This window comes from Misgurnus anguillicaudatus, chromosome 13 (assembly GCF_027580225.2).
Source record: "Misgurnus anguillicaudatus chromosome 13, ASM2758022v2, whole genome shotgun sequence".
Classification (NCBI taxonomy): Eukaryota; Metazoa; Chordata; class Actinopteri; order Cypriniformes; family Cobitidae; genus Misgurnus; species Misgurnus anguillicaudatus.
The window spans coordinates 10,386,858-10,395,961 of NC_073349.2; the positions used below are offsets into that span (position 1 = coordinate 10,386,858).

Here is a 9,104-nt window from a genome sequence, read left to right on the forward strand (position 1 = left end):
CAAGTCACAACAGAGATGAGTTGTCAGAACTTTTAAAATATAGTTGAGAAAAGTCAACTTAATTTGATAAGTTATAACAACTCATCTGTAGTTATAACAACTCATCTCTAGTCAAGATAATAATAGTAAGTTGAAATGACTTGTAAATCTGAGTTGATTCAACAAAATTTGTTTACAGTGTACATTGAGCTAACATTACTGTGTTAAATCAATGTATACAATGTTAGACCTTTGCATTTTTGTCTGGCTGCCCAAGTACCAAACCTCCTTTGCACAGCAATGATCCATGCTCACCATCTCCCATCGTCTTTAGGAAACCGATAATTTTTATTTTTAACAAAGTATTTGTAAGGTATAAGTATACCCACTCGCCAGACTGATAAACAAACACAGACTGAAAGTTAACTTTTGGGCCAGACGCGTAACTGTGACAACATGCCTCCAATGAAACTGTCTATAAGCAGCCACACCAGCAAACGATAATGTTGTTTATTCTAAGCTAAGGCACTGCAGATTCACATTTTATATGCATAAAATCTTTTGAAAAAGTCTTTTTGAAAGCATTTTGATTTGATGTCAATGTTTTATTATTCATGAACTGGGAAAAATCGAGATTATGCCTGTAATATAATTTCTCTGCTACGCATGTACAGTAGCTCTAGTGTCGACTCTGGAACACATTTGTAAAACTTTATTTTTACAGTTAGTTATTGCCATTGGTGGGAATGGGCCTTAACTGCCCAGATTTGGTGTGAAATGTTTCCCAATATCACAAGACCAAGAGTATCACATGATCAAGAGCGCAATTGATATGAGGAGATACACGAAAACAATGACACTCTTTGGTGAATGAATTTTATTTAACAGACAGTATGTAAGGAGAGGATATGAAAGTAAGGAGTAAGAGGGTTACAGGATCGGTAAAGGACCTCAATATGTTGGAGCGCTGCCCACTACACCATCAGCTCTCATTTGCCCGACAAAGCCAAAGCGCAGTAACTACGCATTTGGTTAAAATTGAGTTAAGGGTTAAAATGGGTTTTGTGAGATCTGTTGTGTCTTGTGACAAAGTCTCCTGGTTCAATTTTGGGCCCATTTCAGAGAAACGTGTGTGCCAAAATTGCAGTTACATGTTTGACTGGCTGGTGTATAAAACTTTAAGGGCATTTTTCTCAGTTTCAGTGTTTGCGTAATAACTGCACTTAGCCTTTGTAGGGCATGGTGGCTTTATTTTTTTGCATTGTGTATTTCATAATGTCCTCTAAGAGGTCCAGTTTTTAATTGTGACTATGAGTGCTCCACAGTAACATTAAAATGTCAGGCCATGTCTGCATAATTAACATCCAATTCATGCATAAACAGATCTAGAAATTGGAGGGAGGGAGACAGAAAGATGTAAAATAATAGTGAACTGTAAAAAATTAAAGCATTAGGATGTTTTAAATAGATAGTAAACCTGAGCATTCTGATAAAAATGGAGAAAAAGAGAAATATCTTAATCAACATACCATGAAGTTACCTTTATCGATTGTGTTTCTAATTAATTTAATTCTCTCTCTCTCTCACTCAAAGTGTGTGAGATTTAAACCTCAGGACTAATAAATGCTCTGCCGAGTCCAATTGATTCAAAGCCAGAAGCAGTTCCCATCATTGTAAATACAATATGGAGTTTCTTTAACAGAGGTAAAGTTTGTCTTAGTTAGACATGCTGGCGGAAAGCCACATCCCTGCTAATTATCCTGATTGTAATTACTTTGTTTCTTGTATGTGTATGGTTCCTGGCTGAGCTCTTTCTCCCGGTTTCTGCAGTGTCTGTCAGTTTGAAGAAAAGGGAATACAGCACTAGAAGGACTACACAAACACACACACACACACACACACACACACACACACACACACACACACACACACACACACACACACACACACACACACACACACACACACACACAGTTACAATAATTAAATCCTTTAATGAGCTATGCTTGCCAATAGTTGACAAAGTGTGAAACAAACAGAATGATAGATTTAGACTTCAGGAGAGTCATGCAAACAGATTTTTCACATTTAGCCAACCTTGACCTGCAAATTTTTTATAGCAAAATGACGTTTGAACGTGTGTGGGGGGGTGGTGTGCTGTGAGAAACAAAAAGTGAGAAGTAGACAAAAATAATATGATTGTCAAAGAAGTGGCAGTAATATAAATATCTTTATATTTGTTCTGTGTCTCAATGTTGAATTTCACCTTTATCATTGAGACTCAAGTAGTTCTGCTGTATATGAGAATAAATGCTCTGTTCGTTTGTTAAAGCAGATCCCTTGTCATTCATATTCTACAGATACATTACTACACTGTTAACGATTTCCCTGTATTTTTACAGTACGGTACTGGCAGCACGGTTGCCAGTAAGTTACTGTATTTTGGTTTAACAGTACTGTACTGTAATACCATTTTACAGTACACAAACTAGTACTGTATAGTTACAAAGCAGTACTGTACTGTAATTTTACAATATTTTATAACAGTAGTCTATTTTTACAGTAATTTACTGTAATGTCTATATTGACCCAATAATACTATTTATTACATATTACAGTTAATACAATAATATTATATATAATAGCTAGATATTTAGGATTAAATCTATAGTTATTGATATGATAAAAATGCTATCCTTGACATGACATTATGAATTAAAAGGCAATCCAAGCAATGTTTGTATCAAACATTTTATTTAAAAAAACATTTAATTGAAACAAAACATATTTAAAACAAAAGATTTTAAACAATAATAAACAAGTTAAATAAAATAAAATCAACAAGTATAAACAAGTTTGGAGACCCCTGCTGTAACATTTAACTCTGGCAAATAGAACACTCGCCCATAGTTTGAAGTTTTCAGTTTAAAGTCCATCATCGACTAAAAGGTAACATTTCACTGTGGTAAAAAGAACACTGGCCCATAGTTTCAAATATTCTATTTGAATTTATTGAACACTAAAAATAAATGCATTAAACTGCGGCAGACAGACCCCACTGGCCTTTAGTTTGAAGTCGTCCATTCGAACTCCATCAGGGACTGCATGGAGCTGTTCACATGGGGGTTAATGGCCACAGCTTTTCTCTGCACCAAGTTCCTTGTCTTTTTGCTTGCTCCTTGTCTGGATGTGCACTTTTTTCCCATCTTTGGAATTAATTCCAGAAACCTGTTAGAAATATCATAAACATTAAGTCAACAAATGCAAGTTAGAAAAAGATTCTTAAAAAACTAAACTCAGCCCTGAATTTACTCCTATTCTGAAACCTTTTGCTCTTATTCTACTGTTCCACACCTAATTACATTAATTTACAGATGATTTACTTACCTTGGAACAAACTCTTTCCTCAATGGACAGCATCCACCTGGATCCTGTCATGATTGAATGTCCTGAACAGAAAGTACAATTGTTACTGATTTGAACTTTTTATTAATTAAATTATTAATTATTATTATAACCAAAGTCTGCATGTGTCTCTTTGTATATTTCTACATGGCAAACAAAGACAATTGTGTACATGTTGTGTGTGGTCGTGTTACAGTGTTGTGTGTGGGAATTGTGTATGAGTGTATACATGGGTATTTAAAGAAGCTGTAGTGGTAAAGTACAAACTTACCGAACATAATGAGCTTGGGTGTGTCTGGTATCACCCGTTGTGCCTTCACATCTGCCTTAACTCCTGAAAAGTGCAAGGACACTCAGGTAAACTACAAATAAAAAGTGATTAGCCACATTCCTGTGTACTTTTACATGTGACGTGAAAGCATTTAACATTGCGGTCGAAAAATACATGACTTGTAACTGTACATCATGTACTTGGCTGGTTCCTTTAAAGATGATCCATCTTACCCAATCCAGCTTACAAGCAATGGTAAGACTGTAAAAAATACAAATGTTACAAAATCTGTTAGCCATAGAAATAAGTAGACATTGTGAAGGAAATGGTAAAAGAAAATTTACACTTTACTATAAGCGTTTATTCCTTAACATTTGGTAATGCCTTAGCTAATATAAGAATGAACAATATATTTTACAACATTAATAATATTTGATAATGTTCATTGTGCATTGGCTAATGTAAACAGAGACAAAGTGATTGATTTAAAAATGTATTAAGTGTTTAAATAAATAAATGTTAAATTGTTTGTTAAATTATACATAAATAACTAAATAAGTCAAATGTCAACTTTTGTCAAAGGTTTTTATTATTATTCTATAACATCTTGTCTGCAGAAAATCTCTGAATATATCTCGTTTAGTGCCGAAAATAGTGATTTATAGTGACAAGGTAAAAAGTCTGCCTCTTTAATGTTTAACCCGGACCGGCTGCGGTGTAACACTATTTCACGGAAAGTTTTTTTTTAATAAAGTTAGTAGCTAGCTGCTCACTTTAAAGATAAACACGATCGCTTAAATCTGAACAATCCTGGTGTGTCCTACACGATGTTATAATAGTGGACTATTTTACATCCAGAGATGAAGGATCAGATGACAGAGACGAGAAGACAAATGTACGTAAATGCGGAGCCCATTCTCCTTTCGTGCATTGATTTATATGTGTTTTGGAAACATATACTGCATGTAATGCATCTGAAGTGGTGGAAACAATATGCCATAAAAATGTATTGGACAACTTACTGGGCGCGTAAAACGCTTTAACGAAGATATTCTCTGCTTTTGCTGATATACCGTAATATAATAACAACAATAAGCGCGGCAATCCCTTTCATTCATCTGATATTAAGATGAGCCCAGGTCTGAATGATATTTTAAGTTAAAACTGTGATGAGTGTGATGCATGTATCCAGTTTAAATATGAGGTTTCTTGGTTTCACTTCAGTGGAGGAGTTCGGTACTACAGTATGCTGTGTACGGCGTGTCAAGTCCGGTCTGTTTACAACCACGAGTCAGCCTTGCTAAACAGTCAAACTAATACTTCTCTCTGCCGCTAACTGAACAGATAAAACGCCCGAGATAAATTACCATATTCTGGGACCGCAAGACCGCGCTCGCGGGTTGTCATTGTCTATTTCGTTACCCTCACCCTCATACTTTAGTTAAAACAACCTTATATTCATTAATTAAGATGTGTAAAGCGAGTTTAAGCAGCGGTAGACATCTATGTGTAACGTAAGATTACTTTCTGAGTGAGATTGAAACTTTGTTGGCGGCCGTTTTTCTCTCTCATTGCACGTTTAAACCAATATTCTGACAAACTATTGACAAAATTCTTAAACTAAAAATTAAGTTTTCATAAAACAGAAAATATTCTAAACTTACCGAACTGCCAGAAATGAATCGCCATCCTTCAGTTGCAGCCAGGAGTTGTGCTCTCCCTCCCTCTGTGTGATTTGAAGTTGGCACACTTTCTCTGATTATTGCAAGTACACCTGGCACATTACAGCAATGGCTACAGCAAGGTTACATCAATACCAAAATATACTGTACAATTTTACCGCTCAAACAAATTTACCCAGAATGCATTATGAACTGCAGTACTTTTCTGTAATGTACACATACAGTATAGTACTGTGGATTTTTACAGTAATGTACTGCTAAATCTACAGGGACATCTAACAGTGTACAGATAAAAGATGCAAACAAAACAGTCCTTAATAAATTTTAAAATAATTTACTTTATAGTACACAACATCTACTTTACAATACGCATTTGCAAGGGCTACAACACCCAGAGTAGAATCCATCTTTGCAGGTCACTTTGTAAATTGAAATAATAGAGGTAAAGTTTCAGGGCTCTATCTTACACCCGGCGCAATGCGCGACCCAAGTGTCTTTTGCTAGTTTCCAAACTGCGCAATTACAATTTTCACGTTTAGCGCCACGTTGTTTAAATAGCAAATGCATTTGCGCCCATGGGAGTTCTGGTCTGAAAACGAGGTGTGTTCAGCCGCATTGTTGGCGCGTTGCTATTTTGAGCAACTAAAATAGACTACACCATTGACCAACAAAAACCTGCTCTAAAGTCTAAAGTCAATGGCGCAATATGTTTTTTTTTGTTATTTAAAGAGCGCATTTGTAATATGCGCCTAAACGGGATGAAAACGCGGGTTTGCTTATCACACACATGAATGGGCAGCAGCACAAAAAAAAACGCTTTTAAATCTGAAAGATTAAAGGATTGAATGTAAAAGATTATTATTGAGTCTCTTGGACATAAATGAGGACTAATTATGAGACATTAGAAGGCGCAAAGAGCTGCTTCACCTGTAGCCTGGTAAGTAAATAAATGCGTTGCTTTAAACAAATGCATCTGTTTTAAATGTTTTTTTTTAAATGCTACCTCATAGATTTATTGTATATGATGACTCTGTACCTGTGGATATGGTGAGATGAGAAACATTTTTAAGTAATGCATAAAAAAACTGACCCTGTCCAAGTGCTGAAACGTGTGGAGAGCCGTTTGTAAATTCTTTATCTCCTGTTTGTTACAAATAAAGTATTTTTAGAGTACAAACCTTTTCTTACATACTTGTAAATTATTTTTTGATGATATTGGATAGCCATACATTTAAAGCAAATAAAAGCCTGCTTTTTTACTTCCATGACTAAAAGAAAACGATTTTTAAATGTTTTAATAAAAAAATAACAACACAATTATTTAACATTAATGTTAAACTGGTGGTCTTCTTCCTCCGCTTAGTTTTTCAGTTTACAAAGTCCGTCATCTAAATAGGGATTAGACATAATGCCAGCGCAACTGGCTTTTAAAGGGGATGAGAGCTGAGACTCTCATTGGTTTATTGCACGTAACACCCAAAATACTCCCATTAATCATTAAAAAAATAGGACCAACCCTTTTCGACCATGCGCTCGGCGCACAAACCATTTTTCCGTCTTTAAATTTGCTAAATTGGATTCGGACACGCCCATTTAGACGTTGCGCTGTGAAGCTACAGTAGCCGCCACAGGACCAACATGTCATCGCCTAAAACAATGTTCTCTATAGATAAGTTTGTCCATTTAGGGCTACTGTAGAAACATGAAGGTGACTTCCATGTAAGGAGACCTGCGGTGTATGTAGATAAAACATCTCATTCTAAAGTAATAAAAACAATACAGTTTATTAAGTTAGTTCTTTATACACCACTGATAATATAGTTATGTATATTATACTGCATTTCTGTCAAGAGATCCTTATAAAAGTTACACAATGCACCTTTAATACTTGATATGAAGCAATAATAAATTATTAACTGAAAAATACCAGGAATTGATGTCTAAACACACTTTTAAAAATATTCAATTTATTCAAAACTATTCATCTGCATTTTTTTATGTACCCATGCCCTGAAATAGCCAGTGACAACATATTTGAACAAATATACAATGCATTCGTGATGTTAAAAATGTTTTAACTTTTATATTGATGTTCTTGCCAAATGCTTTTCACTGAAGCACCTCTTTTGTGTACATAGAAAGTGAAGGTTAAGTTCCATGCTTTTAAATTCTGAACCAACTTGTGCAAAATTTAAATGCTGGTAAGTTGTCCTAATCCATCCATGAGTTCTAGACCACTTATTTTACATAAGGTCACTAGGTATCCTGGAGCACATCCCAAGAAAACCTCAGGCAGAGGGCAGAGAATTATCCCGGACATGTACCCAGTTCACCACAGGGTTGACACACACATACAAACACTTTAAATTACCTGTAAATGTGAATGAAAATGTTAAAGTCTCCAGTTCACCTGATCTGCATCTGTATGGAAAAAACAAAGTACTTGCAAACTCCATAAAAAGGCACCCCCGGGTCAGCCAGGACTCAAACTGGGGACCCTCTTACTGCGACGTGACAGTGCTGTAAGCCACTAATTGTCCAAATCTAATGCAACTGTGAAACACCAACAGCATTTTGACATAGTAGCAACACGTCTTGATGTAGCCATGAGATGTGAATAATTACATGAAGGTTTTTAAGTTAACTGTTACTTTCATGCCTAATAAATTGGCCATCTTTCACCATGCTGCTGCTTTGTTTTCAATATATTTCAACAGGTGCTGGAAAATGTCTTCACATGGACGATTTCTTGCAGGTTTTTGTGATCATTTTAGGTCATGATGGTGAGAAAATGTAAGATTTATAGTTCAGAGGAAACAAGAACTCTGTAAATCAAGAATTCTGAATTACCCTGCATTCATATCACTAACAAGACCAATATGCTCTTCCTGTCTCTTCCTTTCCTTTCTTTTCTCTAGAGAATTGAAGTCTCTTTGGTAGGTGTTAAAGTGGAGATGTCTTAGATAAAGCCATTTATACCACAGTTGAATGCTTTATTCTGATCGGTTGAGAAATGTTCCATGGGTATGCATTATTTTTCGATAAACGCACACCTGATTCCTTACATATATCAAGTAACAATTACTGTTAATATCCTAATTATATATATATATATATATATATATATATATATATATATATATATATATATATATATATATATATATATATATATATATATATATATATATATATATATATATATATATATATATATATATATATATATATATATTATATTTTATAGGAAAAAATGTGAGATTAAAAAAAACATTGCTAGCAGACGAGCAAGAAAAATCTCAATATAGAGACAATTTTTTCACTCCTGTCTTTTATGCTAATTTTTTCTTACTAACTTGATAGTCACAGAAGGGAATTTATTTGTAGTCATATTAAGACAAATAGGTCACCAGTGATGTATTTGTGGCTTTACAAACGTCTTGCAAAATTTGTAAAATATAATTAAATCCTGACAACAAATATATCTTTTAAAGTTCAAGTACACTGTAAAAAATAATATGCCCCATCTACTCAATAAAATTGTGGCAACAGATTACAAGCAATATCATTAATTACATTCAACAAATCAAAATTGATTTAGATTTACTCTATAAACTCCTTAATATTAACCTATTTAAAAAGTAAAACTGCAATTTGCAATTAAAAAATTTATTAAAATTTAAACAAAAATATTGGGTATACTAGACAAAGATCTAGCACTATACAATAAAAAATATTATGCCATATCTACTTAATAAAAGTGTGGC

The 9,104-nt window shown here is 34.3% G+C and overlaps 1 long non-coding RNA gene across 1 annotated transcript; it reads right to left on the reverse strand.

Annotated features, from left to right (window-relative positions):
• Positions 1 to 2,773: 2,773 nt before the first annotated feature.
• On the reverse strand, positions 2,774 to 5,312 carry LOC141369387 (uncharacterized). The gene is made up of 3 exons (XR_012373061.1): positions 3,656 to 5,312; positions 3,367 to 3,428; positions 2,774 to 3,207 (listed from the first exon to the last, which is right to left on the reverse strand). It is a non-coding gene; the product is annotated as an uncharacterized lncRNA (long non-coding RNA).
• Between the last annotated feature and the right edge of the window lie 3,792 nt (positions 5,313 to 9,104).